Source organism: Typopeltis vanoorti, chromosome 8 (genome assembly GCF_054136105.1).
Source record: "Typopeltis vanoorti isolate ZY-2024b chromosome 8, IOZ_Tvanoo_1.0, whole genome shotgun sequence".
In the NCBI taxonomy this organism is placed as follows: domain Eukaryota; kingdom Metazoa; phylum Arthropoda; class Arachnida; order Uropygi; family Thelyphonidae; genus Typopeltis; species Typopeltis vanoorti.
In genome coordinates this window covers 132,940,862-132,960,449 of record NC_143556.1, presented here as the reverse complement: position 1 = coordinate 132,960,449, position 19,588 = coordinate 132,940,862, and the positions used below count along the sequence as shown (strand labels likewise).

Below are 19,588 nucleotides of genomic sequence, written 5' to 3'. Positions count from 1 at the left end.
AAGTCCAAGGCAACTCGTGGTAAAGGTAGAATAAGCTCTGATCACTATTCTTAATATTTACCCTTAATGCAAAGCACATCTCCTGGAGGAGATGTATGATGCTTTGTATTAAGGGGCACTATCCAGACCGGTTTCGACCTTTAATGAGGTCTCATCAGTGGGAGCCAGGCTAAGAAATACTAAGTTTTAAGTAATACAGAGCTTATAAATATTTTACCAACATAAGTTACCATAAGGTGCTTTGACCTTATTAAATAAAACTCTCAGGATGAGAGAAGGATATAGAAAGTTTTTTACCTTGGGTATAATATATGTTAAAGATACCAAGTTATTTTAAATATAAACCTGGTTTTTTTTTACTCCATTTCCCAAGTAAGCAAACAGACAAATCAGTCTGTTTGCTTACTTGGGAAATGCTTACTTTAAAAAAAAAAAAAAAAAAAAACCTAATATGGACTATAAAAATAAAATACAGATAATTTTGTGCTTCGGGAATAAACTTAGAAGCAGTAGCGGCCCGTACATAAGCACTGCGACACTGCAGCAAAAAATGGAAAATTTTAATTTTGTTTGTGTTTATAAATAATCACAATGCTTACAACATTATATAAATGCAATACAACGCGTTAAAGGTTACAGCTTATGTTTTTGACATTGATTGAATAGTTAATAATTGGAATTATTCGATTAACGCTTTAGATTACGAAACAAATGCACTGCGATCTAACGCCGATATTCGTTTGGCTTGTCATTGCACGTTACGTCATTAGATACACTGGCGCTTGGGCAGTGCATCATAAGCTTGCGCGCGTTATTTCTGTGAGATACGAAACTTTTATTATTGGTGCGTGTTCGTGGTGAACTATTTTTTGTAAATCTTATTTTATTTTGTTAAAATAACATATGATTATTTATTTATTATAGATACAAGGCTGAATTATGACGAGTGTCACTGTTGAAAATATGAAAAGAATTTTTTTTTTTTTCAGTTATGGTTACACGAAACAAATGCACTGCGATCTAACGCCGATATTCGTTTGCGCTTGTCATTGCTATTGATACGAAACTTTTATTATTGGTGTTTGTTCGTGGTGAGGATGAAATATTTTTAATAAAGCAATTTTTAATATGTAAATTTATTTATTAATAAATTCGTTACTGAGTAAGAAAAAAAGGTATATATATATATGCAGCACCCCTAAATTTTCACCGGCCGCCACTGCTTAGAAGGCATCTTCTTTTCTGGATACGTCCTTTGGCTGCTGAGATTCACTGAGCTAACCGCTTTATTGATCCATTTGTATTCTGTGGAATAACCATAAACTATAGCTAGGTTGTTGTAGTAAATGCAGGTGACACACGAAATGCTAAATGGCGAAACTTTGTTTGTAATTAATTAGTAAGTATGGAAATTGTATTATGAATAAAATAATAAATAAAGAGAATAAAATTTACTTTGACTTAAGAAATACGAAAAGAAAAAATATATACTGATCTATTAATGGATAATGTTTCATTTTGAAACCTTTGGAACTTTTTCGAAATTTTATTATGTAAAAAAAATTATGTAAAAAAAATTACCCTCGAAATAATCAAATATTTTTGCTAGAGATGAAAAATGCTCGCAGTTTCTTTTCACTAACTAGAAATAATTTAATTATTCAACATGTGGTGCCATCTAATATCATACATCAAAAACATTTTCTCTTTCCAATTTGGACTTAAAATCTCCACGGGAAAACGCATAAATGAGTAATTCCACCGCCTTAAGCGGAGTTTTTGCCTTTTTATATAATCTGAGTATCAGTTTTCTTCTTCTTCTTATTTTTTTTTTTTTTTGCGTTTACATTTATGGAATAATGCTTACTCTTTACATTTTTCAGTATATATTTGTTGCAAGAGTACGGAAAAAATATAGAACTTGTTTTTTTTCAAGTACAACGCATCGATTGCAGTATAAATGAATAAAAACATTTTAAAAGCATGAAAACAATTACTGCACTTAACTACGTATTTTACGTCTTTTTTCCTATAGCATGTTCTTAATGAATCCTTGATAATTAAAAAAAAAAAAAAAAAGAATAAATATTTATAAGTCTCAAGGGTTAAAGTGAACAGCTTAAATATGAAATAGTTGATGAAACATGTCCTGCACAGAGAGAAAAAAAAAAAAGGTTCCAAAACCAAGAATGAAATTTAATTTACTCAACTGTATATTATGTATTTACTATTATGTAAAAAATAAATATATAATAACTGTATATATTAAAGTAAAAAAAAAAATCTTCTCTGGCCTCAAGAGCGGCTCTCTTGAATCTTAACTTTAGTGCACCCTTGATACCAATGTCTGGGTTTGTGTCGTCAGTGGGTTAAATGTTACATGATCCTACTTGAATTAGGTTTTACAACTTTTCGTGAGTGGGATGAGGGACCAACAGAAATGGAATACAGTACTTGAAAAAGAAGAAGAAACGATTCCTCAGAACATCAATTTCTAGAATAGATAATGATCTCCTCCAGAAATGGAAAAACACAATAACAACAAAAATACTAGATTATTTATTGAAAATGAAAGATAGGGAAAGCGTCGCCTATCAGAACCCAGCCTATTCTGGCGAGTACATAGCATACCGTTTTCCAACTAACATACTGTGAGTGTGGTATGGATGTTTGTAGTACAGGAATTTCATGTAATCACCTCCTGAAGCGGTTTGAAAAGGTCCAAGTTTAGTCTCTAGAGTTGGATTTCCTTATTATCCGACCTTTATCGCGCCCACAGTACTACATGGGTGATATGTTTACAATCTTTCGATGGATTCGCGTTAGCTCCAGATTTTTAGCAAGTTTGATATAAAAAGTTATGCTTATCCATATAACGATTTATAACATATTTTCAAGAAAAATATTTTCGTTACCTTCAGGTGCAAATAGAGGGCTATCAAAATTAAAGAATCCCAAGTTTAAGGCCTTCTGCAGTGTCACCCAGTGATCAAGATGTTGCAAAACCTTTGCATACATTGTGTGTCAGGCAGAAGCGATATCTGAGAAAAAAATTCCAAAAATCACCGCCAGGGACCCTGTACGACGTACCGAATGTATAGATGTAGTAATTTTGTGTGTGTGTGTGTGTGTGTGTGTGTGTGTAAGGAGGAGAAAAGCGACACAAGCTTAAATAACACATGTTTATTCCCTTCTATTATGCATTCACGGGCAGTCCCCTTCTACCTATGCCACAATCTGCATCCTTAGCACAGTATGTTCAACGGTAGAACGCAGCTGGTCGGGACTGATGTTGCGCACATGCTGCGTTATGCTGTCTTTCAGCACTGGCGAGTTATCAGGATGATCCCGATAAATCATGATTTTGAGAAATCCCCAAAGCTAGAAGTCACAGGTAGTCGCATCAGATTAACGGGGCGGCATGCAGTGGGAAATGCATGGCTGATCACTCTGGCTTTGAATAGTTCTCTGAGAACCTCCTGTGCGGATTGTTTATCATATCGCGATATTTCCCAGACAGGTGTGTGCAAGGGACATCCATGTGTTTGATACAGCACGTGCACTGCAGGGATATTATTCATGGCCTGCTCCACAATGGCAGGTCGCAAACTGGTTGGTTTGCGACCTCTGCCAGATCTAACTCCCAACGATCCCGTTTCATCAAAACGACTAATCATTCGTCGCAGAATGCATGGAAATAGTGGACCTCGTCGACATTTATTCAGGGGACAAAATTCGCGGAGTGCAGCAACAGCGTTGCAGTTGTTTAGGTAATACACCTTCACGAGCAAAGCACGTTGGAACAAGGTTAGTGCCAACACTGTAGACGGTATTAACAACCAGAATGAAGGGAAAAAGTCTCGTGACCCTATGTTTAACACGTTCATTGCCAACCACGCGATATCGCGTGCTGCGAGCTCTCACCGGGCGGCCGATCACGCGTTATCGCGTGGACCTCGCTAACTAAATAAAAAAATTAAAAAAATTTGGCCACCACACGAAATTCCAATTTTCAGCTTGGCAATGAACGTGTTAAACCTTTCTGGAACCTGCCGAGTTGGGTGATAAGATAAGTAAATTCTATGCATTTGGTGTTTACAGCACACCCGGTGGTGAATTTCGGAACTCCCCCCCCACCCCCCCAGATATCGTTTCCACATGGTACACAATGTATTCCTGCAAAGTTTCGTAGCATTTGATTCTGGGTAGCGCTTCACAAAGCCTTAAACAGGAATACTTAATTTTGATCACCCTGTATTAATTTTATTTTTGATTTACTAAATTGTCCCTTTTAAACTGCTTTTCCCATTGTATAATTTTGTTTATTGTTGCGTGAATGACTGCTACAGCTTACGCGGCATGAAGAAAACTATGGCATTGGGGAAAATTTTAAAGAGCACCAGTGAGAGGATATTTTAGCAATATCGAAACTGTTACAATAAATAAAAAGGCATGTAGCTAAGAATTTGCTAAGCGTGCAAAAACCTAGCTACGCTATGCTTTGTGTATGCGCTACTGTATAGTATAATTACCTTTTTGAATGTTAAAATAAGAAATAATAAAATATATCCAATTATTAATTTCAAGAGTTTAAATATTTACCTCCCTCGAAATTTGCTGCGTTAGTGAGTTATGATGGCCCTGCACGGTAGAGTATTTTATGTCGAAAGATCATGTTAAGTCAATCCGAGAATATCAAGAAACTTCTAGAACAAAAACTTTACAATTATTGTCCAGAAGATGTCGCCACTTAGCAGAAGATAACATAACACACGTGAATGTGCTATGCCACGTACAGTATTACACAGATTAATAGACAAAAGCATTGGGCCATGAAGAAACATCATGTAAAAATTGAGTGATTTAAAACGCAAAATATCGCAATTATTGCTGAATCGACTTTAATACTGTAAAGCCGAAGTCAATCATTGATTTAACAGTAATTTAATTTTAAAAAGGCATCGACCAGGCAAAACCCATGCCAGAAAAGGGTCTAAAAACAGGTATACCGAAATCCCAACTTTTTTCTATTAAATATTCAACAAGATTATCCACATTTCTGTAAATATGAATTAAAGCTAACCAGCAGATCTTCAGGGTCAAAAGAGGTCATTCCCATGATTCCATACACTTAACTATCCCTTAATAATTTAACTATCATGGAGAAACTTCCTATCACGGATAGTAAAATATAACTATCCGAAAAATTTTAAATACTTCATGTTGAGTATTTTTGTGCTTCTGGAATAAATTTGGAAGAAGGCATTCCTCAGGTTGCATACGCCGTTTGGCTAGCTTTATTCAACTTAAATTCACTCAGCTGACCCGTTTGTCCTTTTCATTGATCTGTTTCTGTTTCTTTGGAATAACCTTTAACATGGGCTAGGCTGATGTAGTAAATGAAGGTAAGACAGGAAACGCTAAATAGTGTAACCTTCGTTTGTAACTGCGTATCATAAACAAAACTAATTAAAAAAAATCAAATTTACTTTGACCAGAGAAATACAAAAATGGAGACACTTTTTTGAATTGTCTATCAATAAATATATTCTTCAATTTACAAATTTTGTAAAGAAATTTCATACATTAAAAGAAAAATAATTTTACTTTCCAATAATAATAATAATAATAATAATAATAATAATACTGCAATAAATGACACTTGAAATAGTTAAGTATTTTTGACAGAGATTAACACGTGGTTTCATATCTCTAACCAGAAACTTAGCTATCAGACATGCGGTGCCATCTGGTATCATATGCGAAAAAATTTTCTTTTTACCAATTTTGACCAAAAACTTCCCCGAAAAATGCATAGGTGGTTTCACCGCCTAAGTGGAATTTTTTTTTTTCTCTTTATGTAGTTTTTGGGTTTCTTATTACAATTTTTAAAATACTTTTTAGCGTTACATACGGAGTGAACTCGTCAAAGATGCCGTAATATAAACGCAAAAGTATTTTAACAAAGTTACTTGGTGGAATCTTAACGCTTATATTTTTCAGTTCATATTTATGCTGCATATCGAAAAATAAAGAAAGTAAATTAGCTTTTAATTACAACTATGCATCCGTTTCATTACAAATGAATATTTATTAAGAAGAAAAAACATTTTACAAATTTGAAAGCGGTTCCTGTAATTAACTACATAATGAACTTAGGAGGAGGAATTTCCTGAGACGTATTTTACGTTGTCGATAACAAGTTCAATGAATCTCGGTAATCGAAGATAAATCTTTAACTTGGTTATGGTTAAAATTGAAGTGGGGAGATTAGATATTAATAGAAATAGTTGATGAAACATGAATGAGCGAAAAAAAAAAAGGTAATTAATAAAGAGATGGAATGTTTATATTTAGAAAAAATATTAAAAAAAATGAGCTAACGCCTTTTTATTCCCGTATATACAGGGACTAGGCGAGGCCGTTTTTAGCCCTATCCAACTTTTTGGAGACTGAGTGGGCAGTTCAACACTGGTACCCAATCAGAGATAGCTGGCCCAAGGCTATCACTAATTAAGCGGCACGCGGTGAAGAGAGACGGCTCTACAAGTGCCGCCATCTCGTGGTCCCTAACCCTCACACTCGTATTTAATGTCTGAAATAATGTGGGTTCTACGGTCGATTTTCTTGAGTTTACTGGACGAAAAACCCGCTCTCCCGTGCCAGAGATCGACTAACTCGGGAACCGGTCGAAAAAAGGCTTAGAAAAATTTCCTGTAGTCGCCGACTAGACTCGAAACCAAGTCTTCCTTCGTGCGGACAAGCGCCGTGGTATGCAAATGCCACATCCACTAAGCTACACAGGCTCGCTGTTTATATTTAGATCTTTGCAAAAATTTAAACAAGGAAATTATGAATATATCGATTTGTTAGAAATAACCATAAATTTATAAATAATTATCTCCCCACAAAATGTTTTTGTTTCACTTTTACCTTTCTTCAATATTAGATTGAAGTCTTTTTGTAATTCTTCAGGCTGATTTTACTATTCGAATTTAAGAGGTTGTTATGAGTTAGAAACAATCAGACTGCCTTCACAAGATGATCGCAGCAACCAAAGTGATACTTCGAATAAACATGTTTGAGAATATTTTTCATCTTCATAATTTTGCTACTGGGTAGATGCTTTTAGTAGGAAGAAGTTTTTTTCCCCTCTTTTAAAAGCGAAAACATTAAAAGCGTTATTAATGTACCTCTAAACTTTCGTATTCATTACGTATCTGTTCTTTTGTAATACTAATATCATTTCCCGCAGTATTCCAATCTTTCCAACTTGTATTGTTCGATTTTGGATGACTGCCAACCCACGTCGTGTTAACCAATAAGAGAAAATAAGGCAAGTAGGACATGGCCTGTTCGCTGAAGTGAAACAGTCTCATTATTCACCTTCACTTTTTTTTTCAGAAAGATCAAGCAATGCGAAAGTGATAGTTTATGATGCATCGCTACATAGCGTATAATTAAAACAAATGCACATCTTATTTTAAAAAACAATAAAACAACTACACAGTTCTCCACTTATAAAATTAATCATCAGCATTTTACAGTTGAGAATTCTTATTTCCTGGCAATAAAAAACAGTTTGTCTATGAAAACGTCACCATCTTGGAACGTGTAATAAGCAGAAGTAGTTGAATCCATCTTGGGGAGAAGCTGTAGAATTCCGTCCGACTTCACTGATTTATTTATTTATTGTATCCAAATTCTTAAAAGAAAAGGATCGAATAGCAATTAGCAAAATGACATCCCTACGAAGTGTAGGGCATTATCCCCAGCTGAGCCGTAAATACCAAGTATTAGTCCACGCTTCTCTTGTGCGGTGCAGAAAAGTGGCCAGGGAAAAAAATAAAATTAAATTAAATTAAAAAAATAAATAAAACATTACAGAAGTTTTGTTAGCCCATATTTAACAACTTGACTTAAGCATTTAGCAAATAATTAGTTTCGAATCGTTAGGAGCAAGAGATGAACTGATTAATGTCATTTATCACAGAAATGAATTCTGATGATATTATTTTGAGATGTTTCTCAGGTTTTATATATATATATATATATATATATATATATATATATATATATATATATTACTGATTGCATATCTCGAACTCTTGTTCGAGATATGCAATCTAACTTTTATTTAGGTTCATGCGAAACAAGAGAGAGAAAGAAAAACGGATGGTAGTGCACAAACCTCGACAGCATTCCTCTCCTCCGATATGGTTTTTGATTCCTTTTTATATTAATGACATAATCAAACAGTCTTCATCCAAGAAATATTGGTTACGATCTACGCAAAATAAAGACAAAGCATACACTAAAATACAATTACATCTGTATATGTTGTCTACATGAGAGAAAAAAAAATAGCGCATAAATCGAAATGCCTTTTAGATTTGTTTTAGCAGGCAGGAATAATTTTTATACATTCATGGCAGCATTTGACATCACTTAAAAGCTAAATTCTGATGTTTAGGTTAATACTACATGTTACCAAAACAATTTCGTGACGGGGTTTTTTTTCCCTCTTATTATTTTGCCCTTCTCAATGGTTATTATTCGAGAACTTTTCAAAATGCATCAAATTGTAATTCTTTCTTTACCATATTACTTCACGAAGGCTTCCTTTCAAGTACAGGATCATCATTAAATTAGTGGTGGTTTAAGCCTACTACGCTTATATCACTAAATTGAACAGACTTTTATCCTTGGGTGTATCACTAGAGATTTCTGATTATCCGAAATGATGCAATTAAATTGATAGATAAATAGAATCAGGTATTTTACATGCGTAAACAGATAAGACAGGTAATGTTCTATGTATATAATATTTCAGATATAGATTAACGGATCCTCCTTCCAGTGCAAACAAGGGACTGATAACCAAGTACATATTACACTGAAAGAATTCAATAATCAAACAACACGTATGGAACGGTCTTTTAGGTTTTTGTAATCAATATAAGACTTCGCGGACATGATTACAATCAGTATAAGACTTTGCTTATTTAGGTTACAAATTGAAATGGGAGATATATTTAACTGATATTCAGAATACGAGGAGCGATTAAAATTGTTAAGTAGCTAAAAATAATGATTATCAGACGAGATATGTATACAACACAGCCATATCATTGAAGATGTTTTTATTTAATTTTTTGTTTAGAAAATCTATTTTATTTCACTTATGGACTTATGGGGTTGATTTGTAGCACGGACCATGACTTGATATTTTTAAATATTAAAAATACAACCACCAGTTGTATTTTTAATATTTTATTCATAAGTGTAGTAAATTATTTACTATAATATTTCATTTATTTCGCTTTTTTCTGTCTTTTATATTAATTAAAATCTGTTTATATATTGTTAAATTCTGTACTGATAATATACGGTAATATTTTTATCATTCTTTTAATGCTACTTAGTTTATAATAAGTTTTTTTTTTTTTTTTTGTATTTCCTTGTGTTGCTTAAACAGTAGCTATATTTCAAGTGCATGTATATGTATCAAGCATAACAATTACAAGATTAATTTGTGCAACATAATCCATATGAATTTATACTGCAAATATTATACTCGGACATTTGCACAGATGTGAAATGATATTTTTGTATATACAGCTTAAGATGGGACATATTAAGATCAGACATAAGTTTTGCCAAAGCATTCGACAGTATTGACAGAGAAGCATTATGGTTAATTGTTAAAAGTTGTGTAATTCCAGACAAATATATAAGAATAATCAAAAATATATATACGAGAAGTAAAAGTTGTGTTATTGCAGAGCAAACAACACCCGAATGGGTTTGAGATAAGATCTGGTGTAATGTCTGGGTTATTGTTTAATATGGTAATCGATTGGATTATGAGAAAAGTTAGAAGTGCAAGAAGAGGAATTAAATAGAATTCTATGTCGCAGTTAGAAGATCTAGATTATGCTGATGACATCGTTTTGATAGCATTAAAATACAATGATATACAAACAAACTGAAATGGTTGTCTTAAAATAAATATGACTAAAACAAAAGTGCTTAAACTAAACAGTAAATGCCACAAAGAGATCAAAACTAATCAGCATACTGCAGAAGTTAAGAATTTTACATACATGGTAGAAATGTAGATACTGAAGGGTAGAACTGACAGCGATATAATGGAAATACTGACAAAAGCTAATACTGCTTTCCGAAAATTAAATAATATAGGGAAAGAATCCAGATATCATAATAAAACTAGAATAAAGATTACTAGTTATATATTATGGGATATAATAAAATGGGAAATTATAACAATATGGGATATAATATCCCTTAACTTAAACTAGAATAAAGATCATCAGTAGCAATGTTAAGGCGTACTATTATATGGATCAGAGACATGGCAGCTGATCAAAAAACAGGAAGCTAAATTAAGTAGATTTCAAACCAAATGTCTGCGTAAAATATTAAAAATATTGTGGTCCCAACGTATAACAAATGATGACTTATTTATAAACTGACTGTGCAAAAAAAAAAAAAAAAAAAGCATCACCGATGAAATAAAAAATGGAGATTACTGAGAATGGACAGAACAGAGATTCCTAAGGTGGCTTTGACATGAATCCTAGAGGAAAAACAGAAAAGGGGAAGGCCTAAATTAACTTAGAAGAGAATACAATAATAGAAAAGGAAACAAGACTGTATGGCTGAAAGAACAGGAGAGAACCAAACTGGTGTCTCAGGACAGACGTACCTGGAAAAGTGGATCCCGGCCTTATATGCCTCGAGGCACGAAGAGGAAAAGTACGATTACTTATTTTTATAAGTGCTATCGTACTCATAATTACTTAGAAAATCGTACTTAAGCAAGTAATAAAAATTACTTACTTAAAAGTAAGTAATGAAAGAAGTTAAACAGTTATCGACAATCTTACCTGCTCTGATGTTGTTTCTTTCTTAAGGAAAAAACAAACTATTTCTGTTGTTTGTTTTTGGATTTTTGCAACAGATTTTTCGATGAATTACACAAATTTTTGAAACAATATATCAAACATATTGTAAATGGAGAAACTGTTTCGGGATTAGTATTAACGAATCAGTTATTAGCTTAAAGATACTGAAATTTTAGAGCCTCCGAAATGGTTGATTAGTTCGAAAATGAGACACACAAAAATGTCAGTAGGGCTAAAGGTTTTGTCAAATTCGGCCAAATGGGCCGAATTCATTTTATTTTATTTTATTTTATTTTACAAATTATATTATTATTGTTAAAGAATATCCCTATGTAGTCCAAAGACTCATCGCTGGAAGCCCATAGCATAGTTCACAATATACCTATCATGCCATCCATAATCCAACCAGAATTTCATCATACTCTCCTTAAACTGATTCACAGACGAAGAACTAACAACCACCGCAGGGAATCCATTCCTCTCATTCACCACCTCAGTAACAAAAAATCTAGACATCTATTTGGAGGAACTCTAACTTTATTCAGTTCTTCCAATGATGACGCTTCTTCTACCCCCACCTGCTATGTAAGGAATTTCTCCCACTTCCATTCTATAAAACCTATTCAGTAACTTTAATGTTTCTGTCATGTCACCTCTCTTCCTTCTGTTTGCCAATTTTTGTAACCTACAAATCTTCAATTTCTCTTCATAGGAAACATTCCACAGGACCAAAACTATCTTAGTTACCCACCTCTTAATCCTCTCAATCACTTCCACATCACCAACAGACTTCTTAAAAAAAAACATCCATATTTCACAGTTGGAAAAGTTATGAATATCTTGAAACCAGGAATGAATAAATATATTCCTTAAAAACGTTTGAATAAATTGTAACTGGACTGTTGCAATAAGGGACACACAGACAAGAAAAAAGCACTTTGAATTGGATGAGAGTTGAAACCCAGAGTGATATGGATAACTGAGAATGTGTAAGCAGTTTGTTGTTTTTGATTAATGCAAACAGGCGACGTACTTGCCCTTTAAACTGCATGTGTTGTCAAGTCGGTTTGTATATTTTTAATGATAACAAAATCTATTATGGAAGGTAGAATCTTGCTTCTACTGTATGCATCCTACTAAATTCCTTGTCCATTCGGTGTAGCAACATGTAAGTTTACTGCAATGTCCTTTCTGCTAAGTTACCTTTTGCTGAAAAGTAGTTATAAATATTACTTTCTTACTAAGATGAAAATCGAATCACGATCATTCTCTTAATAAGAAAGATCCTGGTTTGAGAAGGGCGTCGTAATTTATCAATTGTTCTATGAAGGTGTTCCTTACGTTGAGGAAGATTTTCATTACCTTGTTTGTGTATGTGTGAAGCACTTGTCAAATGGAGACTTCAGTGGCTTGAAAAAGTGAGCTTGGTTTCTGGAGCAGGATTACCAGTTAATCTAGCCTTAACTGAGAACAATACTGATGTGTGCTAGGTTTCCAAACTTCTGTAGTTGTGGAATTCTCATTTAAGAAAGAAGAAAAGTTAGAGAATTTGAATTTCTGTAATATTTTATCGCAACCGCACTACGCTACTCTTGTAGTGTGACATACCATTCATCATCATCATCACAGAGCTGCGCGCTTCTTGCATGCTCAACTCATTTCAGATTTGACACAGTACTGTGAGATGTAATTTATCATTTTGTACAGTTTAAGATCTGAAATTTATTCGAATGTAAATAAAATTGAAATGACCCAGCAAACTGACAACGATCGCAAATACTAAATTCCACAAAGAAAAAAAAAATCGTCAGCTATAGTGGCGCTGCTGTGTACAAACTGAGAAACAAAGCGAAATGCAAGGGCGAATGTCGATGTGAACTTAACATACACACAAAGAACTTGGTCCTTTCGCGAAAAAAACAGTTTTCTTGACCTGCGTATAACTTATTATTTTGGGGATGGGGTAGATATTTTTACGTTACGTCACTAGGTGATCTATTAACGCCTAATTACTCTGTTTGTTGTATGCTAATAGCTGCGATTCGGTATAGGCTACGTGTTAACTTGCTGCATTGCCCTGCTTTCTCTTTTGTCTCGTTTAAAGTTCGTTGGAATTGTTACTACGAAACGAAACATTAGGATAGTGAACGTCGAACAAAATATGGTCAAGATCCGAATGTTAGCATCGTTTTGGCGTAGATTAAAATACGTATTTCAGAATCTCCATATCTCAGTTGGTTTTGATGGAAACCAACCGAGAAATACAAGTCTTTCAAACCCTTTGGTTGCAAACATAGGGTTCGAATCCCGTCTATGGTGATAAGAACCGTTATCAGGGCTTTCCAGTTAAGGGTAGGTTAGTCAGTCTCGTACGAAGGTAGAAGTTTTCTCCCGGAAACTCGGGTTTTTCGTCTCCCCAAGCAGCGAAATCTGTCCCATGAACACATATCTATTGGCATAAATATTTCCCTTGAGGGGATGCAGCGGAGGAGCGGCAAGTCTGCATTAATTGCTCAAAACTCCAAATTAGGAAACCCACCTCGTCTCGGACGAACAAGATTGGATGGATGGGAAATAACACGTACTAATGAATAGTATTATTATTTTACTTATGTAACAATCAATTTAATTTTGATTAAATATAAACCATTAAGAACATTTTCCGAAAACTGAACAAGTTTCGAATGAAAATTTCCGTGGGAAGTTGTCAAAATTCTAGTTGCACTTCGATTTTTCTCTGAGTGCATATTTTTGTAGCTGTATTATCAATACCCGCGCATCTTCACAAAAAGTTGACGCATTATTCAGTTGTGCCATTCTTGGATAATTTTTTTTTTTTTTTTTACTTTTTCCGTAGAAGAAAAAATACAAATGTTATCTCTTCAACATAAAAAGGCCCCTTTTTTTCTACTGTCATCTTTTCCTGTCTCTACAGAAGAGCTTTCTTTCTGTTTTCAGAATTACAAACATTGAACCGTGACTGTTAAATCGACAGCTTGATAGATTATGCTATTTTAGTAGACTGTGTTCACTATGAAGGTCGTCTGCCACTCAATATATACTGAATGAATGACAGCTTTCTTTCTAAGTAGCACAGAGTTTTCATGGCCTGGTGCGAAACCTGACTCTATAGGCTAAAATGTCTTGAGAGTAAAAAAAAAAAAAAAAAAGGTGGGGCATATTTGGTGTTTTGAAGAAGGGAACCAGATTTAATTCTTAGCCCACTCGAGTATCAAATGTATGATAGGTTTACAGCCTTAATTGAGTGGGATTATATCAAGTGTAACAAAATAATTTTTTAAAAAAAGTAGGGACTGTATTTTAGCTTTTGGCATCTACAGGAACTATTTTTCAATGCTTTTTCCTCATTTACTTCAGGTGACAGCTTTTCCTCCAGGAACTCGAGTTTTTCATCTCGCAAAATGGGGAAAAGTGGCCACAAACCCACAATTCACAGACAATGCAACAGCCTTCTAGTCCTAGCTGCTTCTGCCTTAAATCCGAAACAGTCTTCTTTACAAATATATGTAATTAGTATCCGTTATTTAGACATAATGTTAAAAAAAAATCATGTTACTATTATTAGACATTTATAATACTATAAAATTACATGTGGTTTAAAAGAAAGCAAACGTGTTTGGGACTCACAGTTCTCTATGTATAAATGCAGCACTGCACTCCATCATATGGATTTTTGTTTAGTTCGCTAAGGAAGACTTCACCTTCCCAGATATCGAATCCACCTCTCTTTATCTCTTCCTGTCCCCCGCCTTACCCATTTGTGTGTTGTAACTTCCCACCTTTCCAAAGAGTTCGTTATTGCTCAATTTTTTGCAATATCTGCCTCAAGCCGAGGAAACGTCTGATATAAAATCAATATTTGTTCCATATTTAGATCAAGCGAAGGAGTACATCGATCGAAGCGTGTACCGTGACATGCTTTCCTTTCTTTAACTAGCTGATGGTGTTCTTTCCATTCGAAGTGAAGAGCAACAAAATGAGCGCTTTATTTCAATTATCTCAGGAACAGTATTAAAACGGGAAGCTATTAAACATTCGCTTGTCAGATTAGAAACAATGTTAAACTACAGAATACAGCAGCAGCAAGAATGGTGCGACACTTGCCCTTTGGTTTGGAAAGAACTGCCTTTCGAAATCTGTTAAGGATGTGAGGAAATTTTAACAGGGCTTTTCAGCTGAAGGTGAAGTAATCGGTCTCATATGGATGCGTTATTGTGAGTGTTTTTTTCCTTTTTTTTTTTTTTCTTACAGAGGCTCAGATGCTTCATCTTGCAAAGCAGACAACCTCCCCCCCCCTCTCTCTCTCTCTCTCTCTCTCACTCACACACACACACACACGTTTAACAAGCATGATAGCGCTCGTTTCAGAGCTGTAGTTGTTTCGGCTAATTGCAATCAACAAACGACACATACAGTTACTGCTACTTGCAGAGTTACACGAGTAACATTGTGAAGCAGCTGAATATTTTTTGTAATGCAAATTTCTTTAGACAACCATGCAAAATAATTCAGAACGTAACCGATGAAGGGTGCTGCCATCGCGTTCCTGCTGTTTTTAATCAAGAAAACAAGAGGCTTTCCTTTTTTAAAGTAAATACTAACTTAAATATAAAGAGCCAACAGGCTTCATTTCGGCGATATAAACATTAATTAAAACAATGTGGGTTTTAAAACAGTGTGGGATCTAATATCCCCTTAATTTAAGTAAATACTAACGCCTTTTATTCTCCACAGGGAGTAGGCGAGGCCCGTTTTTAGCCCTTTCGAACTTTTGGAGAGTATATGGATTCTACTGTCGATTTTGTTGAGTTTCTGGGACGAAAAACAAACACATGTGATAATTGTCATTTGTCAAGACAAATGAATCCTTTGAAACAAGGTCTCTGTTCGCGTTTCTGCAGAGAACGTGAATGGGTTTTGATTCTTCAGGGATGGAATTCTACAACTTGTAATGTCTGCTGTTCTGTACTATTCGAATACAAAATTTGAAAGCAATTGAAATGCAGATTTTTGCATCTTCGTGGTAAGTAAAAGATGTGTTCCTTGAAAATATATTTTAAATTGTTTCACGAATAAACAATATTTTTTTTTATGAGACTTGTTAATATATATATATATATATATATATATATATATATATAATGTAAAAATTGCTTGGTATTTTTAACATATATACAGGGTGTTCAGGATAAATTTCACATATTTATAATTAATTATATTTTTCCGTAAGTTACATGTATTAACACACACTTCTCTTCATTTAAAAGTTTGGACCCTTCTTCATTCATATACAAGATGTCAGAAAGGATGAATAGCTGGAACCCACCTGAATCATGGAAGAGAATAACTTGTATCATGATGATTCGTGCCCGCCATCAAAATAAGGATATTACGACTGCTGCCCAATGCTCCCTGAATACAGTAAAAACAATCAGGCATGAACTAGAGACTTGCAATGGTGACTACGAGGATGTAGCAAGAAGAAAGATCCCTAGCAGACGATCTGATTGCGTTCGTACAGCAGAATTCCTCGCAAATCTGCAGGAACAGGTGTTGAAGAACCCTGGCATTGGAATTCGGGCTTTGTTCGTGGAGTTGCTAACTGTAGTCAAGCCCTGGATAACAAGGGTAGCCAATGGTAGGCCGTATGTATGGCAGCAGGATTCGGCCCCTTGCCACACCTCTGGAAAAAGTCAAAAATGGTTGTCTGAAAATTTCTACGACTTCACCAGTCCAAATGTTTGGCCTCCAAACTCCCCAGACCTTAACCCCATGGATTATTTTGTATGGGGCGCAGTTGAAAAAGACACCAATCGCACTTCCAGTAATACAAAAGCCCAGTTAATGGATAAAATTAAAACAGTTTTTGCGGCCCTTCCCAGGGAGACTGTAGCATCAGCTTGTTCGAGGTTCCGAAGCAGAATTGAAGCTGTGATCGATGCTAATGGTGGTTATTTTGAGTAAATCTTGTTGATAGTATTGTAATTAACTCTGCCTGTAATGTTTTTTTGTCAATTCATTAAATTTAATAGATACAAAGAAGATTTTCTTTTTCCTTACGAAACTGTCAAATTTATCCCGAACACCCTGTATATATATATATATATATATGTGTGTGTGTGTGTGTGTGTATATATAAACAAACTTGGCTTTTTTTCTCTGATTATATTTTTCTCTGCTTTTTCGAAGGCGATGCTTTTACAATCTTTCATGTTAAAAATTAATTCCAAACTGTTTTATTTTTTCATTTCTAGCGGACACCACCATCAACTTTAGAAATGATAGCTCTAAAATATTCATTTCGTCTTTCTTTCCAGTATTAGGCAACTGGCTTACTACGGTGTTTGTTATCCTCTCGTCATCACGGCTATCTTTTGCCTGCTTTGTATGTAAGTATTTCCTCTGATTTATCCCACTCACGAAAAGTCTAAAATCAAATCCAACCAGAATCATCTAGCATTTAATCCACTGACGACACATTAGTATCCTGAGTGGGCGCTAAAGATTCAAGGGTGCTGCTCTAGAGACCAAATAAGTTGCTTTTCAAAGTCAGTTCAGAGTCTCCATAAAGGATGGTGGTCTCACACCGAATTATAATTATTTGTAACCTACAGCTTACTCTGAACTGGTGACAAGTCTGGTGGACACGCTAACCACTCGGGAAGTTATTAGGTTAGCGTATCCGCTCTCCAGCCAAAAGGCCGTGGGTTCGAATCCCGCCGTGGGTATGGGTGATTGTCTGTAAAAATACTAGTGGTGGTGGGCGGTAGATGGCGTTGGTGCAGTTGAGGTTTGTTGTAGTTGGGTTTGAGTGGTGGAAACAGAGAGCTGTAGAGTAGGTGCCCTCCCTCGATGAGTTTTTGCACTCCCTGGAGGTGTCAGGTAATAATAATAGAGTCAGGCGCAACGTATTTATGAGACCGTATCATAAAGACTCCGTAGCTCTAAAATAATGTGTTCCTCACCTTGTCATTCTGATGAATTTTACAGTTAGTTGCGAGAAACCCATCTCGGTTGTGTCTACTGTCGTTTTAATGGCCATGCCTTTACTAGTGTGCTTTTCTCTCATTTTGGTCCTGTTATCAACACTTTCTAGTTTAATAATATTAACCAAATATGTTTTCTGCATGTCTTTCCCCAATAAGACAAGCAGAATACATAATTCATATTTAAATGAATTAACCTACTCTACAGTGATGTGGTTTTGTGTAGATTTTGCTTCTTTCCGTTCTCCTAGGACAGCTGTCTGTAATTTAAGACATCAGAACGAATCATACTCAAATTATAAACATTTTTAGGGCTTTTGTTCTCCGCTATCAAAGTATAACAGAGTTTACGCTCTCTTCATTTAACTTTTAGGCAGTCATAAATAAATAAAATATATACAATATAAAGTCAATATAAAGTTTGTTTATTAATAAACAAACAATTGAGAATATTATATATAAACTCCTTTTATTCACTAAAGGCAGGTGGAAGTCATTTAGTCCTAACTTTTTTTTTTTTTTTTTTTTTTTTTGAAATTGGTAGGTGGTCTTCGAAACAGCTGTCAGGGCAGTGAACAGTGGCGTAACTAGAGCTTTTGCCGCCCCTCTCAATACACCCCAAAAATACTACAAAAAGTCAAAACGACTATAGGGAAATAAGTTAAACACTGTGTTTATTTTAGTTGTAAGTATAGTTGTTAAAAACTATTTATTAATTAAGTAATAAAAATTACTAAGTTAACAAAAATTAAAGAATCGTCGAAAAACTTTGCACGTGTCTCAAGAGCAAAGTGTGTCCGGGGAGGACACCCCCCCCCCAGCTACACCACTGCCAGTGAAACCTTATCAAAATGGAACAATAGTAGGCGAATATATGAACGCTTGGACAAAGCGATCATGTCTCCTGTAAGGTCCGACTAGGCAACTCGTAAATGCCCGCGAAGGCATTCCCGTAAGCTCTCTGGTCAAATTTCGTACGAAACTTTTATAGTTTCTGTATTCAGCTTTGAAATAATGCTATATTTAATATCTACTTGATTTATATAGTCAAGTTATCTTATTTCAAATTATAAAAAATAAAATATTTGGTTATGAAAATTTGCATAACATAAATCCATTTGTTTTCTGCACTTTGTAAAGTATATATGAATGAATAAATTACCTTCATAACTATTTTGAAATAGGTTGTTTGTAAATTGTGCTTAATTTAGTGCTACAGTAAAATTTCTAGTTCGTTTAGCTTGCGTCTTTGCGATATGGTGACTGTGGGGAAAGAAGGAGGCTTTTCCTCATAAATTCCAGGTGTCTCTAATTACACTAAACACTGTAAGTAATCTCTTACTGCACTGACTTTATATGCTGCATTTAATGCTACAATAAAACTGTTTAACTTGGAAATGCGCAATAGGGAGATGTTTTCAATATATAGGGTCATTTTCATTTCATTACTAAGATACCGATGTGTATACCAACTAAATATAGAATTTCCATTAATTATTAGTTTCTAATATATCCTGAAACGAATAGATTTTCCGCTCTTCATACATTTGTTTTCAATGGAAACATTTGTCCCTACTCATCACGAACGTTTTCAAGTATCCAAGTATTTTTAACATTGTATATTAACTACAACAAAATTACATTCCTTGATTC

At 34.6% G+C, this 19,588-nt stretch overlaps 1 protein-coding gene across 1 annotated transcript in view; it reads left to right on the top strand.

Annotated features, from left to right (window-relative positions):
- Positions 1-19,588, top strand: part of LOC150104358 (intermembrane lipid transfer protein VPS13A-like) — a 2,072,875-nt gene that overhangs the window by 291,168 nt on the left and 1,762,119 nt on the right. The window lies entirely within an intron of this gene.